The sequence below is a fragment of the Falco biarmicus genome, chromosome 7 (genome assembly GCF_023638135.1).
Source record: "Falco biarmicus isolate bFalBia1 chromosome 7, bFalBia1.pri, whole genome shotgun sequence".
In the NCBI taxonomy this organism is placed as follows: Eukaryota; Metazoa; Chordata; class Aves; order Falconiformes; family Falconidae; genus Falco; species Falco biarmicus.
The window spans coordinates 28,127,938-28,154,079 of NC_079294.1; the positions used below are offsets into that span (position 1 = coordinate 28,127,938).

The window sequence follows — 26,142 nt, forward strand, 5'->3', positions numbered from 1 at the left end:
TTTGGGGTGATACAGAAAAGTCATTGGCATAAACTAGATCTAGGGGCCTCCCCTATGACAGAGTGCACCAACAGGGTCTGCAACCTTCCCCCCCTTCCCAGCAAGAGCTTTGGCTGCCTGTGCCCCTGGCTAGCTCTGGTATGTGCAGCTGTAAACTGGGGTTAGGCTGCTGTGAAACCAGCAGTGTGAGATCTGTGCGGAGCCTTGTCAGTGGTCTCCCATCTGGAGAGACCTGGAAGAGTGTTTGGGAGCCACTTTTAAACTCATGCTCCTCGTCCTTACTTGAGCTACACTACCAATACAGCTGTGCCTGACCATACTCCATGGTCCCTGGCCCAGTGGCTTGAACTGACAGCTTGACTTCACACCCAACTTGCTTTTGTGGACTTGTCTGGTAACTGCTGGACTGAGGCTGACCCTGGTTAGAGTCACTGGACCTGCTCCGCTTCCTTGCTCGTGTACTGTAGGCCTGCAGTCTTGTGGGTGAGGGCACTGCCCTGCCTGCCCTGCTGTCACCCTCATCCCCTTGCAGAGCAGTCCTCCCTTGCTGCTCTGACACCCTGCATCTGGCAAAGCTACAAGTGAGATATGCAGGGCATCCCTGGCTTGTACTACTAAAACCTTTACAACATCACATACCACAAAGCATTTTTGGAATGCATCAGAGTCGTTAAATGCTTGATTTGGAATAGTAATCACCTCCTTTCTATAAAGGCAAGATATTTTGGTACTATCAATTTAGCTGTTCAAGGTTGAAGGAGAAGGAAAAGCCTACATAATAGATGTGAGGAAACTTTTAAAGACAAGATAGGCTTTACATACATAATATCACAACTTCAGAGTCCACTAGCTAGCACTAGTAGCACATGATTTATTCCAAAATAGTTCAGTGTGCTAATGTATTTTGAAACATCATCTGTGCCTTTTGTGGGATCTTGAAATATATTAGGTTTATGGAAAGTTAGTTAACAGCAGTCCCAGCCTCAACGGATTAATGAACTACAGACTACATTTATACAGGTCCAAACTATACAATAGGTACAGTGTCTCACACCGCCCTGGACATGTATCATGGGGTTCTGCACCACACACAGTTTTCAAATAGGACATCTTTATATTTTTTGTTTCCAGTCTAATCAAAGGTGCTGACAGCACTTCAGAGATCTTGCAGTTCATCTGAGAGAAGCCTTTACCACATTCCAGCAAGCAATAGGAATTGCTCTGGTCATATTCCATGTGTGCTGGGCTAAGCTTATTTTACCATAGCCTTTAGGCGAGTGTTTTCCAGCTGCTCCTTTGTTTTCTGACCAAAGAGACTGAAAACAGGGTGAAATAAAAACATCTTACAGACCACTGGAGGAGATACAGGGAGGCTATGTGAGGAAGGATTTTCTGGCTGTGATTCTATTTCTTGCTTCTAAAGCCCTTGCCACATTCTGCATTCCACCCAATTGCCCAGATTCAGATGCTAGCACTGCTGGGGCAGTCTGTGGGTCCTTTTCCAATCAGCAAATGGAGCAGCTTGCTGGCTGGGGACGACTGACTCATTGCCTAGAGATTCTCTTGGCTGCAAAGAGTTCCCACCACACTGACTGAATGGACTTCGCTCACAGTAACAGGTCCTGACTTCTAAGATGAAGACAGTAAGGAAGGCAGAGTACAACCAACCAGATGGACCCCAGACTTCCCAACATGTAAGTATCCTAAACTATGGGAAAAACTCATCCACGCTTCTTGAAGTCTCCACAATCCATTCTTTGTGTCCTCTTCCAAGGCAGAACAGACAGGAACTAAATGAGACAACAATCAGCCTGTATATTTAATTAGCACAATGTCCCTTGAGTGGCCTGTTGCTTTTAGGCATAGATGTAATGTGCTGTGTATGACATCCGTGTCTTCTGTTTCTGTACGCTATTTCATCCATTCCCCTTTGGTCATTGGGAGATTATCCTCTAGATTAAAACAGGACTGGGGAAAAGTACTGATGGGATTTCAAAGGTACAGCCTAATAAATCTTGCTAATGCTTGGGGAAAGACACAGCATTTTGTCTGCCTCTTTGCCCCACCCCCCCTCATGCAGCAGAAGCTGGGTGAATTGTTCCAGGTGACTGCAATTAGAAGGTCCATGCTTGTGTCTACAAAGTAGGCCTAAGTACCAAGAATGTGAACTTAGAAGTTTTAAATTCCCTACAGAAGCTGTAGGACTAGCAACTCAAGAAACGGAAGTGCATCACTGAAGAGGAAAATTCATTATGTAGTGAGTATTGCACTTGTGCAACATTGTCAACAGAGCCATAGTAAGATATCCAGGCACTTGAGATACCTCCCAGTTCACCAAACCTGCTTGTCTTACTACATCTGCACTGCTACAGAACCTCAGCTGTTCCCCAGGGCAGTAGCATTAGTTAGCAGAGCATGAACATGTATGTTCCCTACTTGGTGCCTCCTTGCCCTGGCCTTGTAATTTGTCCTGGCCTTGTAATATAAGCCTCATATCAAAGGCCTTCAGGATTTCCTTGCTTTTTCTTTGTTCCTCTTGAAAAGATGGCACCCATTGAACTTTGTGCAATGCCTGCAGTAGGTACATAGCTATATTCTAACTTGTTTTCTGATAATCTCCCTCTTAGCTGTTGGGACTGCTTAAGAGTGGGGTCATCTGTCTGTGGGACAGTATTCCACGCGTCTTAAGAGAGAACTCATATCATTAAAATAATTTTACTATGCCATGTTCTGATCCCCATCTACAGGGCAATCACACCAGGCTCTTTTGTCTTCAAGTCTAATGATCTGGGATCAAAGCAGCTCAGATTCATCCTGCTCCTGTAAATTACCTACACTCAGCCAATGCTCAGCAGTCTAGTTCATTCAGTCAGACTTCATTTGGACATGGGGGTAGCACAGCAGCTCCTGATTCAAACATAGCTGTACTCTAATATGGTCTACATATCCACCTATCAGCAATGGCCCGTCCTATAATATGGTGTAAATTGCTCCACTACTTTTCTTATCTAGTTCCTTTGTTCCTGGTCACATTTCAAAAACACGGTTTCTTAAACTCTGATCCCACTTCTCAGTTACTGCCATTTCTGTTTCAGGGAGTAGCCTGCATTGTCATAAGGAGCTGCTGATAACTCAAGGGGAAGCTTACTCAAAACTTTCATTTAGAAACCAGTAAAATACGATTGATAGTTTTGCTTCCCCTGTGTATGAGGAAGAGTTAACAATTTCGGGACAGTAAAAACTGTTTCTAACTGAGACTGCAGCCCTTTCAGATTGAATGTTCTTCCTTGACAGGTATTTGGATGGGAGGACTTAAAGAGGCTTCCAAGCAGTAATTTGGAGGTAAGTATTAACTAGTGGTTAATACTTTATTACAGTGCTAGAGGGCACTGTACTGTTGAAGGTGCTGTTTATGGATCAAATATAATAGCTAGGAGCTAGACAGTTCAATGGCTTGAGATTCCTTTGCACTTTTTGTTAGAGAGACATGTTAATCCTGACAGTGTTGTAACTCATAATAATTACACTCTTCCTGTCTCAGATATGCTGTGTTTAATTCTTTGTTGTCCTGACCTGTGGATTGCTTTCTTCTGAAGATGTGCAAGAAAATGTAAACTGCTGCCATTCTGGATTGAAAAACATTCTGCATGCAGTTTACACGAGGGCAAATGCCTACATGTTGTTCAGGCAACATAAATTCTGTTATGTCTGGAAGACCATTAGCATTTGCTTGTATAAGTACAACTGTAGGCAGCAGCGCTCCATAAAAATGGTCTTCTATCCAGTTACATCAGCTTTACAGTTCATAGATAAGGATGAAATGTACTTCTAACTGCTGTCAGTTCAGATAAACAGAACTTAAACCCCTTTTTACAGAATGCCACCAGTTGTCTTCTAACGCTGTCACAAAGCTGGTGTCCATCTCTGTGACTTTAAATAGTTGTCACTGTGTGCACTTCACTGTTTTATGTTTCTCTGGGAAAAATTGCTTGTTTCATCTCTGCTGCTGGACTTTTAAACTGAAAATAAGAAATAGTGTCACTATCTGAAAAATTCATACCTTATCTACAAAGTTCTTACTTTTTGCATGTTTTGTTCACAGGCTTTTCATTAAAACGCTTCATACACAAAACATCTGTATGTTTTTCTAAAATATTATGATAGTTTTGGTTTTGAATCAGAATTCAATTTCAAAGTTAAACATTAATTTTCACTTCTGAAAATCTGTTCTGATTTTTTTATTCTCACTTTCTTTTTTTCTTACTAGAAAGGGAAAAAAGGAAGCTGGGAATTTTACCGGCTTTTTGAAAATATTTGTAATTATTAAATTTCCTACAAGTATTTTTATTCTTCAAGTTTTGAAACCCCATGTTTTCACTTAGAACTGTCTCTTAAAGTAACTTGACTAGTTCTTTTTTTGAACTTCAATCACTGTTTATAATGGAAGTTCTTCCTGTATATACAAAACGTGAGGAAAACTAAGTTATTGCTGTTTCTGGCTGATGCCATTACCTGAAATATCAGTCCCAGACGGTGATATCATGACAGCAAGCAAGTCTTGAATGATGAACAGTCTGTGTTTTTACATGACCCCAATTAGAAATGCACATGCTTAACAGATCTGTGAAATCTACTGTCCAGATCTGTTTCAATGGGAGAAAGTGCCCTGGGAAAGTGCTTTCTGACAGTAAGTAGGCTGTGGGTTTGGACTTGGGTTACTATCCAAGTGCAGTGAAGGGACAGCATGCAACTGATGGTCAGGGAGAATTGAAACTGAGGGTAGGCACCAACAGAGTAGATGCTGCTATAAAAATAACCAAATTTCATTGCAATTTTCTTTTTTATTCTCCAAATTGTAGGAATTAACTCTGAAGAGGGAAGATCACGATGGATACCCGAGCTCTTTTCAGTGTCCTTTCCTGCCCTATAGAATATGGCTTCTTTTCCCACCTTGCATATATGTGCCTGCAATTCCCATCTTACACGTTCCCAGATGCCTGTTTTGAGTGCAATTTCTGCTTGGCAGTGAACTGCTATTTTTCCTGCTTCACCTCCCATCCCCCAGCTCATGTTCTGAGCAGCTGTGAGGTGGGTTGATCCTTCCTGGAAAAATATCTAGCTGTTGGTCTGTCCTAGGAAGAGAGTTATCTATCCATGCTGCTCTGCATCCCATGCTTCTTTCTTCTTCCTTCCCTTCCCTTTCCCGTCTCAGCTTCCCTTTTTTACTCCCCTGCTGCTGCCTCATAAATTATAGTTCTCTCATTTTAATCTCCACCCCACCCCACCCCTGCCTCCATCTTAATGGATTGAAGACATCAGAATTATGTAGCAAATTATTCTGAGCCCTAAGAATTCTTTTGAGAAGTGGCTGGGAATTTTTGACACATTGGAGTCTTCTGGGGATATTTTATGAGTGTACTGGGTTTGATTAAAATGGCAGCTCATATCAGGATAGAAAGAAAGACTCCAGCACTGTCTGACAGTCACCTGGAAGGTAGAAAAGGAACTTGAGGCTAGATTTACAACATTTCAGGAAGTTTCTTCCAGGCTGCATGCATCTCCATCTCCAAAATATGAGAAATTTTAAAGATGTCCACATACCAGAAAATGTTTACCTTACTAGCCTTTGCACATCTGCGATTAGTTTATAAGGGTTTAATTTTGATCTTAGCTCCTTTTCCTACAGTATGCTGAAGTATTTGAGTTGGGTTGTTGTTTTTTGTTTTGTTTTGTGACACTGTCAGTGGCTAAAATCTTAATGCACAAAATCTTTCTTATAGGAGATCTTATCATTTTGTATTGCAGCAGAAAGGACAGACTTGGGTGCTACAAGATCTTGCAAAGCTGCAAAACTACTGGACTAAGTTAGCGAAGTTTTTTGCTCATAAGAAAGCCTTAGGTAAGAGTGACTGCAAATGCTCCTCATTAATGGATATGTGTTCCTGCTTTTCTGGCTTACTCAGTCCCCTTACAGCACAGTCACATGCTCCTGGGTGCCACTTCTGGTCTAGGCTTTACCCTTTTTTCAAAATGTTGATTAAGTATGGGACGGTGGCCAGCACACAGGGAAGCAGTGTAATGGCTGAAAGTGGGAAACAGCCAATTAAAGGATCAAAGTCAGGGAAATTAAGCCTTGAGAGGAAAGGGCACAAACTGGGCGGGTCTGGGAAGAGCAAGATAATAGTGGCCCTCAGGGGAGACACCAGAGTAGGAAACGGGACTAAAGTCAAAGAAGTGGAGGGCAAAACACAACTGCTCTCCCTTGAAGGGATTGTCTAAGATGGCAAAGAAGCAGCACAGGAAGAGAGAAAGGGAATAACTGTAATACATACAATGATTTGTTTAGCTACTACACTCTCAGTGGGGCCTACCTATAAGCAGGGCTGTGCAAGAAGACCTTCTAGTGCGGTTGGCAGCTGAGTAAGCTGCCAGTGAGCACTCCCACTTTGCTTCACAGCAGCCTCCTGGCACCACTGCACTGCTACTCTCTCATCCTCCTTGCTGCCAGCGCCTGGGTCATTCCTTCCCCTAGTTCCTCAAAAGCCCCTGCCATCTGACCTCTACTCCTGGACTAATTCTTACTAATAGTCTTACAAACAGACCTGCTTTTGACAAGCTAGACCCTTGTTTTTAATGCCTTGACTATATGTAGTTTGTGACCCTGTCTAACTAAACCAAGTATACTTGGTGCAGCACAGCAGTAAGAACTTTCATACTTCAAACTACACTTACTCTGCTTAAGTCAACACGAGGTGACTTGAACAGCACTGAAATAGGACATTCTAAAGATAAAATAAAAGTGTCCTTCCTGCTTGAGCCTTACTAAGCCTTTTATTTTAGGAGTGAGCTCATATCGTGCATAGACTGAAGTTGCCCAGGAGACACTTCTGTTGTAATAGGTTTTTAATGAAAAATGAGATGTTTACAAAACAGAGAAAATACTGAAATGTTTGTTTGCGTTGATTTTTCCCCCTGATTCATTTTAAATGGCAATATGCAAAGCAAAGTAATTTTTCTTGTATGTCACACTGTTTCATTAAGGCACTAACAGAAGACACTTGATCTAGAAATGAAGATAAGTTGCTTCAATCAGTACTAAGTAGCAGGTGCCCTTAGTGATTAAATGTAATAGAGTATTTCCATTATTCTATTAAGCTTTATGTCAGCAGTTGTCATAGTTCCTCTCATATCCTGAAATACTGTGAAAACATGTTCAGAACAACATTTCAGAATCTTGGAATGAATGCTTTCTTTAAGTAAGGAATATGAGGATTTTCACTTCATAAAAAAATCTTTAAAATTTGTGTTTGGTCTATACCAGATTAAAATCCAGGAATTTTCATATTTCCTTTTCCTGTGAAGGATAGTATTAGGTTTGATAGTATGATGTATTGCTGACACAGTGTAGGTGCTGCTCTGCTTCTTATTGCATTATTTGTGAAGAGCACAAAAGCACCTTTCTGCTGAGTAGTGTGCTCTTGCCTGCCCTTTGGTGCTTCTCACATATATTAAGGGTGTTGGGGAAAAAACCCAATACCATAAACCCATTACACAGCAAGTGAATTTATTATAGAATCATAGAATCATTTAGGTTGGAGAAGACCTTTAAGATCATCAAGTCCAACTGTTAACCCAGGACTGCCAAGTCCATCACTAAATCATGTCCCTAAGTGCCACATCTCCATGTCTTTTAAATACCTCCAGGGATGGTGATGCCACCACCTCTCTGGGCAGCTTGTTCCAATGCTTGACCATCCTTTCAGTGAAAAAAAATTCTCTAATATCCAATCTAAACCTCCCCTGGCACAACTTGAGTCTGTTTCCTGTTGTCCTGTTGCTTGTCACTTGGGAGAAGAGATTGATACCCACCTTGCTACAACCTCCTTTCAGGTAGTTGTAGAGAGCAATAATGTCTCCCCTCAGCCTCCTTTCCTACACACTAAACAACCCCAGTTCCCTCAGCTGATTCTCATTAGGCTTGTGCTCCAGATCCTTCACCAGCCTCATTGCCCTTCTCTTGACATGCTCCAGCACCTCTACGTCCTGCTGCAGTGAGGGGCCCAAAACTGAACACAGCAGTCAAGGTGCGGCCTCACCAGTGCTGAGTACAGGGGGACCATCACCCCCCTAGTCCTGCTGTCCACACTGTTTTGGATACAAGCCAGGATGCTGTTGGCCTTCTTGGCCACCTGGGCACACTGCTGGCCCATGTTCAGTCAGCTGTCAGCCAGCACCCCCAGGCCCTTTTCCACCAGACAGCTCTCCAGCCGCTCTGCCCCCAGCCCGTAGCACTGTGTGGGGCTGGTGTGACCCACGTGAAGGACCCGGCACTTCTTGTTGAACCTCATACAATCAGCCTCAGCCCATTGGTCCAGCCTGTCCAGATCCCTCTACAGAGTCTTCCCATGCTCGAGCAGATCAACATTCCCACCCAGCTTGGTGTCATCTGCAAACTTACTGAGGGCGCACTCGATGCCCTCGCCCAGGTCATTGATAAAGGTATTAAACAGCACTGGTCCCAGTACTGAGCCCTGGGGAACACACTTGTGACTGACACCCAGCTGGATGTAACTCCATTCACCACCACTGTTTGGACTTGGCCATCCAGCCAGTTTTTTACCCAGCAAAGACTACACCCATCCAAGCCATGAGCAGCCAGTTTGTTTCTCCAGGAGAATGCTGTAGGAAATGTTGTTAAACATTTTACTGAAGTCTAGGCAGACAACATCTACAGCCTTTCCCTCATCCCCTAAGTGGGTCACCTGGTTATAGAAGGAGATCAGGTTAGTCAAGCAGGACCTGCCTTATAGCAGCAGATACAGAAAGAGAAAAGCAATGGAAAAAATACTTGACTAATGATTAGGTCAGTACCCTGGGCTTTTAGCTGCCATTTAAATTTAAATATGCACTGCAACATGAGGTAAATAGGCCAAATGAGTCTACAGAGAGCCTTGGTAACATGCAGCCTGAGACACTCATAGTAACATACCTTTACAAATGACTATGGCCTGGCTTCTCGTGGACAGCTGCTGGGAGTGACTAGCCTATATCACACACTCCTGCACAAAGCGTTGTGTGGAACAAAGTAAAACTGTAAAAGCTGATATAACTGTAAATACCTTAACGTGGGTTATTAAGGCAACAGCAAGGGGGCTCATGCTTAATGCATTGAGCTCTCTCGGTCCTCTCATTCACATAATTTCTATATTTAGGTTTGACAGTATCTTTTCTGAGTGTATATTACATTACAGAAGTTGACAACTGTAGAATTCCAAGTCTGACAACCTTGTAAGTTAATAATGGACTTTTTTTCTCAAAGTAACCAGGAAGGCGGCATACACAATGACTTATCTACTTAATTGAAATCTGAGGAGTTAAGTTCTGTTTTTATTTCTGTCAGCACAATCCCAGTGAAGTCAATCATATGGAACCAAGTGTGCAATTCAATTCTAAATTGTTTGTTATATTCAATATGCCTGTTTCCACACGGGGTGGGATCCTACCAATCCAAACTGAAATAATTTAACTTCTTTCTCAGCCAAGCTTTCACTGATTTAAAAAAAACCCCACATATTTTTCCTGACAACTGGTACAAGATGGGTGAGATCGCAATTGTGTAGGAAACAGGGGTGGGGTATGTACCCTCTCCCACAGCCTAGCCTCTTGCAAAGTGGCAAAGAAGTGGGAAAGGCTTGTGATAAGCCATGGAACTCCTTTTGATTCATCTGCTACCAAAATAGTAATGTGAGTCTGTTAATTTAGATATATATCTAAGGGCCTGGTTCTGGTTTGGCTCACATCAACTGTTTGTTATACTAATGTGTAATATATACGTTGCCAATTTTGAGATAACAAACAGCTCTAGTTCAGCGTCCATTCTGGCTGCATTACTGTTCTAAGAGACACACTCTTTGCCCAGAAATAGTGAAAGAAACCCACAGGCTGTGGGCAGGAAAAATGGCATTCTTCTCAAATCTCCAGCTAGGCCCATGGTCACTGAGATCAAATAGATATGCTGGTGGGATCCTGCTGCTGTTCCACGTATTCAAAACAAAAAGGCAAATTTAGTGGCCATCTGGTGTCAGGAATAAGCCCAGCTCCTTACATTCTGCCTGGCCCCATCTGAGGATCCTGGCCCACATGCTGTCAGGCAAGTCCTGACTTACCTGCAGTACTGAGGAGTCCTCAGGGTACATTCTGCCGGCATCAAGTGTCAGCATTCATCTCTGGCAGTGAGTTTTGATTTATGCAGTCTGTGGCAGAAAAAGCTCCATAAGCAAACCAAAGGTATACCTCACCTTCCTAAGTCTGATGAAAGCCTCATGGATGCATGAGCCTCTCAGGCCACAAAACAGGGAAAGAAACTTAAGCCAGATTCCCATATTCTCAGGAGGTGGCTTTCCTGGTGGACCATCAGGAAGAAGGTAGTACTATAGAAGGTCTAGTCTCAAAACACACGTATGCTTCTGGCCTGAATGCAGGATGATGAAGACCATGCTTTTTGCAAAAAGTCATAGACCAGCTAAGGTCAAAAGGGACATCCGGATGTCATCCAGTCCAGTGCCTCCCCCCCGCCCCCCCCCCCCCCCCCAGACAAAACAGAGTCAACTTTATTTAGATTACTCAGGGCTTTGTATCCACTCTCATGTTGAATATCTCTGAGAACGGAGATTCCTTTGCTTCTTGGTGAACCTATGCCAGTGTTTAACTCCCCCATTACATATTTTTTTACCCTGATAAGTAGCAGGAATTTCTCATTTTGCAACTTGTTTCCTTCACCTCTCAGACTGTCACTGTGTACCTATGAGGGAAGTCTAGCTCAGTTTCATCTATGGATTCCCGTATATAATCAAAGACAGCAATAATATTTTCCCCTAACCTCCTATTATGGCGAAAAAACCCAGCTCTTCCAGCCTTTGCTTGGTTGTCAAGTGCTCTGGCTCTCCTCTTGGTTAATGTGGCCTCTGTTGGACTTGCAGCAGTATGTCAATATCCCTCTTATGCTGGGGTCCCAAAACTGACACAGTACTGCAAGTGTAGTCGCATTAGTGCTGAAAAGAAGACAATAATAACCCCTGACTAGCTGGCTCCACTCTTTCTGATACAGCACAGTACATGGTTGGTTGCATGCAAAGGTATGTTGGTGGCTCATGCTAGATTTGTCATCCATTAGAACCCCTAGGCCCTTTTCTGCAAAGTTGATTTCTATCCAGCTGGTGCTCACCGGGTAAAAAAATTCCCTGGCTGTGGTCAGGAGAAATGGCATTGACTGAAATATAGATTCTTAAACTGCTTCTCTTGCATGGGATCATCCTGTAACAGCTCCAGGACTTCAAATTTGTCTTTCTTGAAACTCCTTCAGGTTCATCTCAACCCATTTTTCCAGCCTGTTAGTGTCCCCAGTATTGATCACTAGGTGCCACTAGTCACCACGCACAACAGTTTGAGCCTGGAGGTTCCTCCTGTTTTCCAATTACTTCATAGTCTACTTGTTCAAACCAAATCTCATCACTTTGACAATGAGGATACGATGGGAGACTGTATCAAAGACACTTCTGTACTCAAGGTAAAACAATATTCCCCATTGTCCTCTCATCCACACGTAAAGTATAGAATTTGCTAAAAAATGGTCACTTCATGATGAAATCCAGACACCAGTCCTCAGGGAGAAGTGCTGAGCATGTTCTCAGTGTTCCCCAGCTTCTGCCCTCCCTCCAGAGGTCTTCCATGCATAAGATCAGTTCCAGTTCATAACTTCATTCTTCCAGGACCCAAAGCTATACACTAGTTTCCCATGCAAAGCTCAGCTTCCGCATGCTTTCCTTCTCATGGCATTAAGAAAGATGCCAAGTACTTGGGAAAGTGTGTCCCAAACCACAGTTGCACATAGGAAGTCTCCTTTTGGCCTCACTTGATAGGGCTTCATTTCCATCCAGTATCTGCACATAATGTGAAGATGATAATGACCTTCAGTGGGGAAAGCATGAATGCTCTGTGTCAACCTGATAATCCCAGTTTATCTTGCACACACTACTAAAGGCGTTTATCCCTCCACCTATTTATGCCCTAGCATCCTGATGTCTCTCTTCTATTTGTCTCTAATGTACTAATCGGTGTGATCTTTGGAAAACACATTCAATTATCATTATTACCAAAGAGCCTGGAGATGCTGATGAAGTTCATGGTGCTGCTATAGCAGATGGTGTCCAAGCATACTTTACCCAGACATTTTTTAGCTAAATAAGACAAAGGAAAGGCAAGGTGAAAATAGAGAGTAGTGAAGAAACTTGCACAATATTATTCAAATCAGGAGCAGAACCAGGATCCAGGGATTTAAAAATCTATCTGACCACATGCTAGACCACAGTTTCTGTAAACACACCATGGTTGTTGTCCACATACCTGTGTTGCTAGTCCATGCCATAGAATGCCTTTTCTATTCCTTTAATTCCTCATCAGTGCCCCAAAGTTACCCAGCTCTTCCTAACAGCTACCAAACATAAGATCAAATAAATCATCTCACAGGAACACAGAGGTGGTGTGAATAAATCTTAATCCTTGCTTTTGCAGGCATTTCTAGAACCCAGGTCCTATGCATACCAAACTTTCTCTGAGTCCTTTTGTTTGCCTCCCTAGACTTCCAAGTTAAGATTCAATGCTGTGTATCTCCATGCTATAAATATCATAATTGTCCACTGGTCTCAGGAGAAGCCGATTGTGAAAATGCATGGAGTCTCCAATCTTTGACAGGCCAAATCTTCCTTCATTACATGCAGAAGAATAGCTTCTCTTGCTGGTCTTGCAGGTTCATTTTTCTTCCCTTTCAAAATTTAAATTACAATATTCTGCCAAAATTTCCCTCAAGAAAAGATTAAAATATTTCTGGCACAGTTTATTAATCTGAGGAGTTTTGCTAAGGCGTGCCCTCCAGATATCTTTCTGTTTCCCCTGCACAATCACCCTGGATGTGGCAATAAATACAGCCTGTGTTCAGCCACTGAATTAGTGCCCATGAAACCCTGGGTAAGGGGAGCTGGAGTGCTGGTGCTGCATGTTTACTCTGAGTTGTGGGTTTGGATTCTGCAGGACCTGGAGGTGGACCCTGGCTGGAGAAAAAATGACCCAAGAACATGCTGCTGCTGCTGCCACAACCTTAAGGGGCAGGAAAACAAAAGCAAGGAGGAGCCCAGGCTGGCCTTGAAATGCTGAGTGGGCCTTTCGGAAGGAAAGGAGAGGATGAGTTGATTGGATTGTTTAAACAGCTGCAGTGAATCAGCAGCTCTCTTCCCCTGCCCTCCCCTTGCTGCACAGCAGCCCCCTCTGTGCCAAGTAAAACAGAGTAATCCCAGAAAGTGCAATCTACCGCCGTGCAGCCGAATGGCGTTGCAGGACAGAACCAGCCCACAAACTCGAGAGAAAGGAAAGAGGTGTTTTCAGATGAGGTATGAAGCTGATGTGACAGTAGATCTCTTAACAGGAGCTGCAAAGAAGATTTGTACCAGCGGCAATGGAGAACAGGAGAAAAAATAGAGAGGGCAACACAGAAAAAGGAAAGGGCCAAACTTAACTTTGGTGTAAGGAGACACAACTGAGCATTATAATCACAGTGAAAGCTCCTTTCAGTTACAGCAGGATGAAATGTGCTGTGGCTACTGCTGCCATCTGGAACTTGTGGTTCCTGCTTTAGCTGGTTAGCCTGACCAGCTAACAAGCTGCTGCTAGCTAATGTGGCAGCAGCTAGCTTCTTTGTCCTGAGTCAGTAGAGCTCTCTAGGAACTTGCAGCCTCTGGAGCCTCAGGCCACAGCCAGAAAGTTCGGAAGCTTGTAAGAATCACATAAAGAGGGAGCTTGTGGGCTGCTGTCCCACGTAGATCAAAGCTGTGTTTTGAGAACCCCAAATACAAGGATCCATAGGAAATCGGTGCAAGAAACAGGTGAGTGAGCATTGCTAATACTCAATATACAGTAGCACTCAGTTTATTGCCACAAAGCATCTAATCTTCACCCTGCCCCCCTTCCCAACCGCTCAGCTCAGCTTTTTGTCTGGCTGCTGCAAAATCTGTTAGGCCAGTGCCCACTTAAGGATGGTTATTGCAGGGAGTGCAGTTAGAGTCTTTGTAATTGCTCAGCTGATGGTGTAATGGCCTCTCTGAGGATTCAGCCCAGCAACAGTAATGATACAGCTGGCCTGTCTTGCCTGATGGGATCATTTCCACTTTATTATAACTGTGATTTTCAGCTCAATAATTTCAGAGTATTTTTAGACCCTTTGAGATGCAAAAAATGTGCTGAATTTGCAATGTCAGCTTTTTTTGTTTTGTTTTTGTTCCCTCTTTAACTGGTGACCAGGAGAAAAATAAATTTTTGAGCAAAGTCAGGCAGGGATCCCCCACTTCAGCTTTCTTCCTGCACCCGTTCCAGAAGAGAAGGGAGCTCTCAGCAAGCTGCTGAAAGAGGTCAATATGTTTCTGGGGATAAACTGGTGCCCAAGCATAAAAGTGGAGTGCCAGCAGAGACCACCTACCATTCTGTCACCTTATGGAAAAAATGTCCCACAGAGAGGTGAGGGGTGAACTTGTTCATTTAAAATCAGACCATGAGAATCTCTGACTAGAAAACTGTAGGAAACAACATAGTCCTAATTGTCACCACCAGCAGTCATTCTTTGCAACCTCCAGTTGCTAGAACCACCTCAACAGCCCTGTCCTTCTTTCAGGTAATTTGTCTCCCATGAGTCCCCAAAAGAAAAAGCAAATGATTGCCCCTTGGCAGCTCCCAGAAGACATGTCCTCCTTCTGGCACATGATAGAGCATGACAGCTCTAACCTGTTTCTCTTGCACCTGTTTGACATGGGATAAAACCATGCCCTGCTACATCTAGGGGAGGGGGATGCAGCTCTGAAAGGCTGCTTCTCCTTTGACATGTACAGACCAGCAAGGGCTACCCTGTCAATGCCATTTCTGTGTATGTCTGCTTTGTGTTCTGGTATTAAAGCCCAGAACCTCAGGCATCTATTGGATTTTGTTCAAATGCTTTATTGGATTTTATGAACCTCATATACACCAGATAAACCATAGGAGACATGTCCTGGTGATAGCCACAATAACCAATTAAAATCCCAGCCATGATTTAACTCCATTTTCAATGAACTATGGAGACACCGCTCTCTTCTCTATAGGGTGAGCAGAGATCTCATTAACTACATTTAATTGAGAGTGGCAGCTAGTGGATTTTATACATTAGGGAGCACTTCTTTAGACATCGCATCTTTCAAATGCATACACTGAAAAATTATAATGAATCCCATGATCGATACAGAATCATCTTTCTTGTTTCTAGTGTTGCTTCAGTTCCAAGGTTCCTTGAATAAATGGGCTTCAGTTAATAAAATTCAAATTTTCTTCACCCTACAATATTTTTTCCAAATTGACTCTTACTCTTTCCTCTTTCTTTTGGCATCATCATCATAATCAATTGGCCCTTCATAATTACCTAAAAATTTATTTTTTCCCTGTGCTTCATTTTGTGGATTTCAAAGCTTTCAGGAGGTGCAGGCAATAGTTTTTAAGTGTATGATATTATTTCTGTTTTAGAGAGAGAATTTAAAGGAAAGCATGGTTAGGTGTTTCTCATGCTGTATGGCATACAGGAAGGCAGTGGTTAGGCTGTGAACCAAGCTTTGAAGCCACAGGACACAGAGCATAACACTAACAATAAAACATCTTTCCTCCATAATTCATGGAGATTCCAGAGAAGGTGTGTGAGCTCCTTCATGTTATTGAGTGAGAGAACCCACCAAGAATGTCATTTGAGGTCAATAATCCACAGAATGCAATAAAAAGGTAGTGGGAAGATCAGCCATATGGCACGTGTGCTCATACACATGCGTACACATACGCGCACCCACATACACAAGTTTTCCCGTACTCTGCTGTGACTTAACTCCTTACACCACCTTCCCTTGAAAACTGTATGAATGGCAAAGTGTGTGAGAAGACAGTATGTTAGAGACTGTTTAAGGTGGTGACAGCCTTTCTTCAATGAGCTGTGGTAACCCAGTTAATTCTACAAGAGTCAATCACTGCTTTGGTCACTTAGTACACAGTCTTTAGAGAATCATATTCATCATTGTAGGTCAGCTTCACCCTGTGGAATATCTCTTCTTAGGGATGTTAATTCCCTTTTGAGCATTGATAGCTTTGTAAAGGTAGTTACATACTTCTTCAGGTCTTTAAGTCCTATTTTGATGTATGTTCAGAGCTTTGAAAACATCTGCTTTCTGACTGAAATGCTTCAGGCTTGGTCAGTGTTTAAAGTTCTATTGTTTTGGAAAGTTTGAAGAAGTTATTTTGTTTGTGTTTTTGGGTCAGAAGCAAATGCTTATGTCTGCTTGAGTCTAGCGACAGTAATAACAGTATCCCACTGGAGATGTGCAGGTAGCAGATTCCACCTAGCAGGGAAAGGTTGAGAGCAGGAGGGCCAAGCTGCCCCTTCTGCCTCTCTGACTGGTCCTCTCTGTCCTCACTTCTTGCCAGCACCAGATCAGTGACAGAATGTGCAGCTTGTGCTTTTGAGAGGCTGGAGACAGGGTGGCTCCCTGGCAGGAGAGAGGTGTGAAGCAGCTGCCAGGCTTTAATGCCATCAGCTCAGAGGCTAATTGTTTGCATAGCTTTGCCTTTCCCAGTGATCTTCCCCTGTGTCTTGTGTTCCTCATGTGGTTTCCATTAAGGTCAGGGTGGGGGAAGGGAAGCATGTGAATTATTGCAGTATTTACTCTCACTTATCATGTCAAAGCTTGGAGTGCTCTGTCCTACAGAGGCTGCAGAGAGTTGCAAGCAATGCACAAGGGTGGTGCTTGAGTGTTAACTGCACTGACTGAAAGGCAGAAATCTCCCTCTCCTATCCCTTCACCACAAGACCCTGACTATCTCCTTTTCTTACCGCAAGCTGCACAATAAGGAAGACAAAGTTGACTCAAAAGTGTGTGAGAACTAGATCCTCCATCCAGCTGAAAAGAGCATGACAATTTGAACAAAGTGATAATCCATGGAATATAGCTACTATTTCCAGGTGGGAGGGATTGGGACTGCCAGCACAGCCAGCATGAGCTCATCCACAACAGGGCAAGGGACTGATCTCCCTCTGTCTCCCCCTCTTTGTGTGTGTTGTGTGGCTTGTCTAAGAACCAAACTGCTCAGTCTCTCTCCTGAGAGACTTTTTCTCTGGCAATTGGTCAACCTCTTGGAGTATCTCAGTTGTCATCTGGTCCCTTCTTTTGCATTCTATAAAATTAACGAACTCTCCACATGTAAAATTACTTTCAGGTAGTCCAAGTAAGGTTTTATTTCTCTCCCTTTTCCTTTTTTCCTTTCTGTGGGTGGGTATTCCTTGCCTTTAACACCCATGGTAAGGGTAACTGGCAAAGCAAGTTGAAGTGTGGCACTATGTCCCTGCTGATTGGTCTCTATTTTTTACTGGAGATGCAGCAGTTGCTGGAGTTGGGAGGATAGTCCTCTCTTAGGATGGGGTCCGATGATCCTTTTCTTATATGTGGCTCCAAAGTGTGCACCTCTTCTGGTGTTTTGAATATCCTCTTCTGCTAGGTAGATTCCGTATTAGGAAAGGGTAATGGATATAGGTCAGAGACCCAGAGCAGCTTGATACTGATAGATGTTAAGAACAGAAAAGCTTGAAAGGGAGATGGTTACAGCTTGACCGCTCCTGCCAGGGTTTCCCTAGACAAATGCCCCATCCTCCTCATGCTTTGTCTTTTCTTTGATGGATGAAAGGGCAACATTACATGTATGGAGTAATTTTCTTTCTGTTACATGAATAGGTTTCTGTTGGGGGCTCAACAACTTGCATGAAAGAAAAAGCTGTCCAGAGTAAAGATGATAACAAGAAGGAAAAAGCACATCAAGTGAAAGCTCTCCCCTTTGACAGAGACACCTGAAGAAGTGGTCTTACACAGTCTTTGTGTATATTACAAACCTCTGTAACACAGGGGTTGTTCCTAAAGAGGAGGCTATTTGTCTCACTCCAGCTTCCTCAGGGGATAGTTTACAATGGGGCAGTTCATAAACTGGCCTATCTCTATACAGGCCAAGAAGGAGAGAGAAGGAAAATCAAGGAGTGGAAGGCAGAAAAGTTCAACTTCTAGAATCTGCACGGACTAGAAATGAATCATGAGGCAGGCACAGCTCCAGCACTAACCTATAAATTGACAGCTTTGTATCATGAACTGCACCTTGTGACGTCAGGAACATCCTGACATTTCCTTTGGAGACTGTTAGGCAAGTCTTCACACTCTAAAGCTAGAGTGGTGCAGTCCTCTGTACAAAGATTAACCTAGAAGCTATTTACAAAAACAGCAGCAAGCCCAGAGCAAACTGGGGCTACAGGTCTGGAGTGCACCTGGGACTGGGCACAGCAGTGGTTGTATGTTGTGCAATGGTTGTATGCTGGGATATGAGTACAGGTGAGGTCAGAAGCAGGTGTATCACCTATAGATTGTACCTGTAGGTGTCAAAGCCAGCTGGAAGCTGAAACTATCAGCATTTTCAGCCTGTTCATGGTGTTGGTTTCCAACTGAACTGATCTCATATTCTTAATGTTTTCAGTAGAACTATGATCCTCAAGGCAATAGCACCCACATGCCCTGTTTTGCTTGGTGAAAATAAGTGTGTGTGTAAAAAGCAATCTGCTGTAAACAGCTTTAGCTGTAAAGGAGAGCAGGCTGGTCACCAACAGGCAGCAGGACAGTGCAGAGTACTGAAGGGGTAGAAGCCAGGATGCCTAGGTCCCAGTCTCAGGTCTGATTGTGTGAAATTGCTTGGTTTTTTCAAATAAAGATGCTTACATGCTTCCCTAATAGCCTAACATCAGTCATACCTCATAAAAACCATTGCTAAAAATACATAATTCTGTGAAAATCTGTTTTCAGTTAACATTACAGCTCTGAAAAGCAAATTAATGAAACAAACTAATTGCCACATTGGACTGGTGATGTGGGGCTTTCTGCAGTTCTCTCAAGATTGACAGGGTTCTCTGATGTATGATAAAATGTAAGCAGCTTTCAAAGATTTTCTCACAGTGGGAGCATTTATAACAATATTATCTCCCATGGAGTATCTGGTATCTGCTAAGTCCCAAGCTCACACTGCAGTTTTACTTCATCACAAGATGGATGCACTTGAAAGGTTTTCTCTCCTATACCAGCCACTGATTTTTTCTGAACTTGTACAAGCTGCATAATTTGGGGCTAGAAACCCCTCTTCTGTTTGGTTTAAACTGGCTGGCAGACTCCAAGTTTTGCTGGGATGGTAAAGGGACAAAAGGAGAACTGGGTTTCTTATGCCTTGTTTCCTTAGTCAACCAGGCTAAAAACAGCTTTGAATGAAAAATTCCAACCAGCTCCAGTCACTACTTGGCATACCATCAAAAGTTGCTCCCTTGCTGTAGAGAAATAGGGCTTCATGAAGCTTAAAGAATGGGCTGTAGTCTATACTGTTATGTAGGCTGTGTTGTCTCAGATTTCTATCTGTCAGGGTCACCAACAGTAGGATAAAATGACAATAACTAGTAACGGGATTTTCTGAGAATATTTCTGAGTCTGTATTAGTGTGCTGGGGTGGAAGTGGGAGGGCATGAAAGGGGCAATTTTAGGGATTTTAATCTTCCTGAATACATAGAAAAACACCTGCAATTTGTTAGCAAGTCAGAAAAGGTGGACTAGCAGTTCTGACATTTCCAGGAAGGTTAGGAATGAAACCCATAACTAATCCAGTTTGTGAGGAGGATGTGGTGATGGTTTGACAAGGGCTGGGCATGTGCATTTCAGTATGAGATTCTGCAGCAATCCCAAATTCCAGCAGCAAAGCCTTGCATGTGTCTCACACATGATGCGTCTTCCTCCTGCATCTCCTGATGAAGATTTACTTGGTAAAGGAGAATCTCAGAGATGAGATGTTTGCTTGCAGGTCCAAGCTTTTGTAGGAAAGAGTTCTCTGCACATCATTAGTCTGTGGTGAGCGGAGTGAGCTAACCCTACTGGCATCTCAGTCCTTTTCCAGTAACCACTCAATACATAGATGGGATTATTTTGCCATTCACCAAAGTTTCTTGTATGTGGAAGCAGAGTTACTGCATTTTAAGGGGCAGTCTAGCATTATCCCCAGACCAGGCTCCCTGACTAAATACTGATCAGGCCAGGAGGGGCTCTGGTGCAGAGACAGCTGTTCTGGAGAACATGTTGCAGCCTCTTCCCAGTACCTTCGAGAAAGCACCAGTCAGGCAGATTGCAGGCTGCTGGGGGGCTCTAATAGGGATGGAAGATCACTGGCTTGCTGCAAATCAATTACATGCAGATATAGCCACCATTTCTAGGTGGTAGGTGTGCTTGAAGAGATCCTACAACTTAGTCCTACTTAAGAAGAAATATAAAACCTTATGCTTAAGTGAGGAGTTTTCCATTTAATGATAGACCATTGATTTCTGAGGGAAACACTCTAGTTGTTCCTCACTAAATCTTTTCTCTTTCACACGTACTGGAATTTTCAAAGATAGTGAACCTCTCAATGAATTTAGAGATCATCATTACAAGACATAGATCTGTATGGCATAACCTGCCCAAGTAGACATCAGGCAAATTTCTTCCATCCCAGTCTTTACCACCACATGCTACATAGGGTTTTGAGTGACTCTTGTGGGATGTTGAAAGCTTGATCAACTTCTCTGGGTCACTTTAAGTCTGTGAGACTGCCACTATGCCAGTAAGTTTTAGCTGTAGTTTTTTAAGTTGTTCTTTCTGTTTTCTAGAATTAGGAAATCTATCCACATTTTTGTTAAAGGGACTCCTCCCTGTCTTTTTTAGCCAGTAGAACTCAGATTCACATTGTCCTTAGGAAAGGCTAACTATTCTATTCCTTCCTTTTGGAGCAATGCACTCTCACTGGAATCCAGTCTATATGCAATGTCTCTGAATTATAATTTAGGATTTTTCTTGTGCAAGGTTCCTGTGTTATAAACTTGCTTCGAAGAGAAACATTGTGTGTTAAGGCAAAAATGAGATAAGCATCTATAGCCAGGGAAAACTGAAAGAATTTTGGATGGAGAAAAATATTATTTTTCTGTGAATCTCTAAAGCTTTCCTGAAAAAATTTCAAGCCATTCCAATGCCACTTTAATCTGTCGGTCCTGGAGAATTGTGCAGTCAGCTGCTTTATAAGTTGTTCGAAGCAAGGAAGACTGTATCTTTCTCTGTGCTTCAGAGACACTCGTGCCAGCTCTCTCCCATCTTCTTGTTACAGTTGTATATGGGCTGAAACAGAGTCTGTGTATTCACTAGCTATCAGAAACAGAAGTTTCAAGCCTCCTGTTGCCAAATCCAAGATGTCGTGAAACATTCAGCAGCCAGGGAGGCAGTGGAAGCGTGAAACAGCATTTCACCTCTAGGGCTTTGGGATTAGGTTTTGACAAGGTCATGCCAGTCCCAGAACAGGGTCAGTCTGTGTGCATTGGCTGAACTGAGGCACTGTGCACAGGGGGTTTTGGGGCTCTGAACTATAGCAGTGAAACTTGTAGGGACCTGAAATGCCTAAGCTGAGCTGAAGAAGGAATGATTAGTCTCTGATTCAGATGGGCACCACATTGAAACCACCCTTCCCTTTCTTTCATTTGCAATGATGCGAAGTTTTAAATGAGAGTCCAGGGCGCCCCAGCTCCCGGGTGGACTTACAGCAGGTGCTGGCTCAATTCTGCATGCACTTTACAGTATTCTGGCCCAAGAAACAGTTTTGCTGTTTGGATACTAATCTGATGTCTTGGCCATCTGAGTGCTTCATGAGCAGTTACCGGCAAGGCTCACAGGCTTTGGTCTACGAGCACAGCCTGTGGAGGCACTGCCTTCTTTCCTGGGTTCAGTTCCCTGCTGCTTCCTCCAGGCCTCCCTCGACAATCCTACTGTGGCTTCCATAGGGAATCTCATTGCTCCCAACCTGTTTTGCTGCAGCTCCCATTAGAATAAATATTCTAAAGGCACTTCCTTCAGAGAAGCCTTCTCCTTTGCAGTTGCCCTCAGCACTTGCAAAGTCTCCCCTCCTCATGCATACTCACAGGACTTCCTTTTCATTCATTTCCTTTATTTGAGGGAACAGCTGGACAACTCCAGCTGCTTCCCTCCACGAGCAGTTTTGGAAATGAGGTGATAACCTCAGTCCTTCTTGAGCCTTGAGGTTAGCTGGGGGAGGGTTGCAGACTGAATTAAGAGTCTGCAAAATATTTGAGGTTAAGGGCAGAGAGGTTGAGAACCAGTGGAATTTTCCATCTCGCCTGGGCTGTATCCCTTTCACCCTGTGCTGCTTGTCAAGCCTCAAGGGCACACAGCTTGCCTACTTTTTTCCAATTATTGTAATCCTTTGGTAGTGTTAAAATGGGAAGCCTTCTAATTAAATCTGGAGTCTTGCACATGAATTATCCCTTAAGGGCCAGCAGGAAGCACTGTCAGAGGAGCAGCACATGCCGAGGCAGGGCAGGGGCATTACTGAAAGATGATTTTACTCAAGTGCAACTCCTTTGGACTTCTCTCAGAGCACTGGTGTTGAGGAAAGGATTTGCAGGGCTACTTGCAGTGGAGCATAGGAAGGTTAAAAGAGGTTTCTTTCCTTGTGTATGTCCAAATGGGAAATAAAATTCACAGCCACGGAAATGAGCAATGTGCATCTGATCTACACTTAGAAAAGACGAAGAGCAGTCAACAGCCTTATTAACGCATTGGGTCTTCTGCTTTGATTCTTGTTCTGTATGTGAAGAGGCAGTGATTAGCAAGGTTCAAAGAAAACCATAGTAAGGATGAAGTAAGTAGTTTTGAAGACACCTTAAATATATATATCTAAGATGTCACCAAAAATAGAGGAAGAATGTGATTTGCTGTGTGTTTGGATGTTTCTGACAGCTGTCAAAAATGTATTTCATCTTCTAGAAGTGTAAGGGGTGGCATCATCTGTCAGGTAATATCCTGCAGCTCTCCCATATACACTCATTTCTGGAGCAGCATGAGATCTGGAAGCTGTTTTGCACAATCTAATGCCCTGCCCCTTCTTAAGGCTACGGTCACTACAGTTGCTGTCAGGTTTCAGATGCTGTGGTAGCATTCTGTTGTCCCCAATGCCTTGAGCAGCAGCCACCCCATCTGTCCAGGCTGTTCTCTTTTGGGAGCCAGCCTCCAGATGACTAGCGATAGCAAGAATCTGCCTGGAGCAACTTCAGCCAAGCTGAAAGTAGCCTGCTTTTTTCCATGACTGTGGAGATGTGTGAGGGAGGTCTACCCTGGTTACTTACTTGTCAAAAAAAGTATAACAAATGGCAGCATTGACTGCCCTTTATGAGGGCAGTGAGTGACTAGACAATATTTTCCTGTGGTACATCACCATTGGATTGTTACTCTTAAGTGGTCAATGAAAAGTAGCTGAGAAAGCAAGCCATCTACATTTGCAATGTGGGAAAATTAGATAGTGGGCTGCAAATTAAAATATCCCTTTCTGTGGCTTTCTGGAATGTTCCTCAGCAAACATTAAGGGGAGGACAGTCTGACTGTTTTGTCACCCCTCTTACCCCATTTTTTGAGAATCTGGGATAAATGTTTGTGTTCGTACAGCAGAAGAGTACAGGATTTAAGAGTGGTGCTAACCATGATCATGTGGAACTGCAACACACTTCTGTTGAATGCTCCCAAAAGGGCTCTGACACAATTTATTGAGAGTATGACTTGTTAATGGCTTTATGATTAGGAACCTGACTTTGAGCCCAAGCACCAACTGTTTACTTGCAACTGGAAGTTCCCAAGGTGTTGGCCACCGCAGACATGGGAGAAGAAAGGCAGGTTAGTGAATCCAGACCCACAAAGAAAGACAGCAGAGGGTTTTTTTGCTGAATCATTGAGAAAAACCCTGCATTAATTAATGACAATGCTTCTTTCAGGCCAGTATTATCATTACATGAGTTCAATTTCAGAATTTATTAATGAGGGTGATCAGCAGGAGGCAGGAGAGCGGAGGAGATTGGGAAGTTTTTTATTTGTAAATTGCCATTTCAAATCCAGTTCAGCTCAGCAGTGATTTGTAGTTATTAGTGTCTGATATTTCTTGGTAGGCCCTGCATGAAATAAATTGGCAAATCTTTCATTCTGTTCACCCTCAGAAAAACATCAACCATAACTGACATTAATTGGATGCCTCATTGGCAGTCTTGCAGGGAGAGTGAAAACTGATGGAGATCATACTCTCATTTTTCCCCTCAGTTATCAACACATCCAGAGAAAAGGTCCTTGCAGGTCAGGTTCAGTGTATAGTGGTGACCTGAGCAGCAGACTAGAAAAACTTATCCTGATGTAGAATTAAATGAGATTTTGATACCCTGTGGTCCAGGGAGTGTAGTATTGCTTGTAATACACCAAAGTTTTTGTTTGGCTCGAGAGCTGGCAAGATCCCACCGCAGACACCTACTATTGGTGCCAGCTCTCTGGCAGTCTGAACTGTTATTCCAAGAGTAACTATGTAGATGGAGCATCTGTTTCTTCTCCAGGAACCCAGCTGGCTCAGAGTCCCAGCCAGACCAAGAGACTACTGAATATTTGTTCCATGGATGACAGTCAGGCAGTTTCTAAAGAAGAAAAGGATTTCCTATCAGGGACCATGAGTACAGCCTCAGATGCTGATAAGAATGTTGTTTGTTTTTTATTCTTGAACTGGTTATTGGATGAAGAATGGGAGAGTTCTTCACCTCATAACCAGAAAAGGTAGAAGTTTGGAATTAGCTACCAGCAAGGGAAGACCACTTTTTTCTTCCTTACAAACACATTCCTCCTTCTACTCTAGCATGGTGGTTTGTTTATTTCTTTGGCACCTTTTTGGTGCAATTGTAGGACCCCTTGGAAATTCTCCCACTTACACACCTTTTCCCTAGGATATGAGTCCCTGGGGGAGGCTTCCTGCAGGCTGTTTGCTTAGACACCGGTGCAGTATAATGTATGTCTAATTGAAATTGCATTAATGGTATGATTCCATTACAAGTGAGGAAGATGCTTGCTGCAAGAACACTCCCAGCGGGCCCTGAATCGGCTGCAATAGATAATTTATAAAGTGCTGTGGATCTGCTCAAAGCTCCAGTGTTAAGTACAGGAGACACAGGGCTATTCATTATTAACAAGACATTATGCTTTTTGCTCAGGAAGATGTGTGGGTCTGGGATGAGCTAAGCTCTATCAAAGGTGAGATTTGAGACTGCCAGTTTGGCTGAGCTATTCTTCAGGCACTGCCTCTAAGTCTTCACCAGTTTTTGAACTCTCTTTGAAAGATAAAGTTCACATCTCTGTTCTGACCAAGAGTTTCCTAGGTTCTCTTTGGATTTGCTTGCTTTGCATTGTAAGTTTTATGAAAAGACCAGGAGCGAAAAGAGCTAACAGCTACTTTGAGGTAGGCCTGTTGTAAAGCAGCAAGTCAAGCTTCTCTGAGCCCAGCCTTCTCTTATCGCAAACCGCATTTCTCCCCTCACTTCCACTTTCTGCATGTTATTTCCTAGTCCACATCTTCAACAAGATTTTGCTATCTCGAGCATAGGCTTCCAGTGTTCTGAAGGAAGAAAGGTGTGGAGTAGAAGGAAGGTTTTGTGGTGTGACTGTAGGGTAGTGAAAGGGTATTCATCTTAGGAATAGATATCCAGACTAAACTATAGACTTACACTGCAGAAGTGCCCAAGTGGGAGAAAGGGAGAAAGAAGACATGAAAGATAGAGGATACCGTCTGCTTCTAAATCTGCAGCTCCCTGCTCCTCTTGCTGTCATTCTCCGTCCCCAGAGCCTGCTGCCACACCTGCCTGGGCAACGCTGCTCCCTTTGGCAGTTCCCATCTCTGAAGCAAAGCCCCAGCTTCTGCCTTCGGGGGAAGTTCAAAAACACAGACATGGGCAGCACTTGCTGAAGAATCTGTGTCAGCAGAGAGCATGAAAGGAAGACATGCGCAAGGAAAAACTAGATGCAGATTTGTCCTCTCTGATTCTTGCCTCCCGAGTCCCCAGAACTCTGATAGTGTACCTCTTCCACTGCATTTTCTGATATTATTCGTGCTAGTGTCCTGTCCTCCTGCAAC

At 43.3% G+C, this 26,142-nt stretch overlaps 1 long non-coding RNA gene across 1 annotated transcript; it reads left to right on the forward strand.

The window, feature by feature from the left end:
- Positions 1-3,149: 3,149 nt before the first annotated feature.
- Positions 3,150-6,822, forward strand: LOC130152804 (uncharacterized). The gene is made up of 2 exons (XR_008823113.1): positions 3,150-3,342; positions 4,860-6,822. It is a non-coding gene; the product is annotated as an uncharacterized LOC130152804 (long non-coding RNA).
- Positions 6,823-26,142: the final 19,320 nt, after the last annotated feature.